Consider the following 2,703-nt stretch of genomic DNA (forward strand, 5'->3'; position numbering starts at 1 on the left):
ATAATAATAATCATAATATAATCATAATAATAATAATAATCATAATAATTAATAATTACTTTAACCACGTTTGAAATTTGGTAAAATTTCATAATTTTTTAATCGAATTTCCCTAAGCTCTCGGGTATTGGTTCTATTGTTAAATTTGAGAGAAGACTGTTTTCAATTGTAAATTAATCGAATGTATGTGTTAGGTTGGTGGGGAAAATCGATAACGAAGGAGCATGCGCTTGTATATTAGTTACCAAATTCGACTAAACGTTATTAAGATTTCAATTCAAATTTATAATTAATAATGTTTAGTAAACATCTGAGGTAAAGAGTTATAAAAAAAATGGAAAAAGGATCTTGCATTCTTATGAAATGTTGATAGCATATATAGTTAAAAATGATCAATTAGTGATTTTCTCTTCGACTTTATATAATTAATTAATTTTTTTCATAGATCTCTCTCATTTTAGTGATAAAATGAATCAAATGAAAACAAGTTAACGGAATTAAATAGAGAAAGGAAAAAAAAAAGTAAAATAATAATAAATTTGCAAGAACATTTCACTGCCACAATGAAGTTTATGTTGGAGAACAACGTTCTTATTTATTCTTATAGTTTGAATTCATGTACTATTATTATACTTAGCGTTGTTAACTACTTTTAAATTGATTAGAATGATTAATGAATAATATCAAAGTAATTGAAAGAAAAGAAGGAAAAAGAAAAAAAAGGAAACAAGAGACATTCAATAAAAGCTGTTCGAGAAACTCGTACTACTATAAGTAGATACTAAGAGAGATAGAAAGAGATTATATATTATTTTTATTTTTATTATTATTTAAAACAAAAATTATATTATTGAATTGATTTTGATGAAATCATTCTTGTGGCATTTTTAACCACTTTAATGTTCTAATATCTACTGCCTGGAATATTATGATAACTTATATTATATTATTTACGTCCAAATATACGTCGATAGTTGGTCGTACTTCTGTAGGGGAAAAAAAACATTTTTTTTTTTTCTTAAGAGAGATTAAAAATTGGTTAAGATAATATTTTGAGAATAAAATATAGGACGATTAAAATGTTTCAAAGAGTGTGAATGGCATTGTATAAATAGAAAGACTCTCATTCATTTCTACAGTTACTTATTAACGTTTAACGATAATATCATTGCAAATGAAGGAATTTAATAATATAAAAATCACGTATCTTCTTCATAATCTTGTCAATTCATAGCGACGGTTTTTTTTTTTCTTTTTTAATTGAGTGCATCCATATGTACCAGAAATAAATAGATAAAAAAAAAAAATAAAGAAAAAAGGAATGAAACTTAATGTATTTTTCACGAAAAGATGAAACAAAATGAATGTGAAATGAAAAGAACAAAGGAAAATAAGGAAGAAAAAGAGCTGTTTTAGTTCGATCATAAACAAAAAATAATATAAACAATGTATTTTTAAAACAATAGAAACGCTAGTCCACCGCGAAAAAGAAAGAGAATAGTAGGAAAAAAAAACAAAGAAATAACATCTCATTACAAATGTCACTTTTATACGCATCGACCAGATTAACTAAATTAATATTCGTATAAAAACGACACGCTACAGAGGATTGTTGTAAAATAAATATATAAAGATTCCTTTTGCTTTTCTTTTTCTTTTATTTTGTTTTTTATTTGTTCTTTTTGCAAAAATGAATGCTATAGTGATGTATATAATAAAATCATTTATATTGCTTATATTTTAATCGAATACCGAAAAACTTTGATCTCAAACAATAATAATATATTGGCGGTTAATAGGAAATCATTGTAATTGACCTACCAATATTTCGAATCGGCGATTTTAGCAACACTCCGATTATTGTTTATTATTAATGATATCTCTTTCCATATATATATTTAATATAAAAACTATATACACAAATAATATCGAAATATAAAGAACAGAAAAAGAAAACCATACAAAAATACACTCAATGGTTAAATTTTAGTTAGTTGATATAGACGAACGAATTGAAGTCGATCATTTTTACTGCTTCTAAAAATGCTCTAATTCTGATTTAAGATTCATATATATTGCATTCTTCTTCTTCTTTTTATTATTATTATTATTATCATTCTTCTTCTTATTATTATTATTATTATTATTATTATTATTATTATTATTATTATTATTATTATTATTATTANATTATTATTATTATCATTCTTCTTCTTATTATTATTATTATTATTATTATTATTATTATTATTATTATTATTATTATTATTATTATTATTATTACTATTACTTTTATTTATATTATTATTGTCATTATTATCGTTATCATTGTTTAATTATATTGCAAATGTTCAGAAGCAAAAGTTATACAATTTGGATGTGAAAAATATGTTAGATATTTATTTAACGATATGAAATAATTACTCCATATATCTATATCGTAAATTGCATTATTTTAATTTGAAATTATTTTTATAATTGTAGTTTTTATCATTGGCGAGACTTTCATGTGATACGCTAAAGTTTTCAGTGGCTTTTAATATAAAAGATTGTCTTAGTTAAATGATATACTTCCAATAATTCGGATGAATATTTTTCCCAAAATTGTATATTATATATTAATCATGTGTACTAAACAATAAGATTAACATTTTAAAAATCTGTATTTATATATATATCGGAGAGGCTACGTGATATCTTTGT

The sequence above is a fragment of the Polistes canadensis genome, unplaced genomic scaffold (assembly GCF_001313835.1).
Source record: "Polistes canadensis isolate GaletaPanama2010 unplaced genomic scaffold, ASM131383v1 scaffold_120, whole genome shotgun sequence".
In the NCBI taxonomy this organism is placed as follows: Eukaryota; Metazoa; Arthropoda; class Insecta; order Hymenoptera; family Vespidae; genus Polistes; species Polistes canadensis.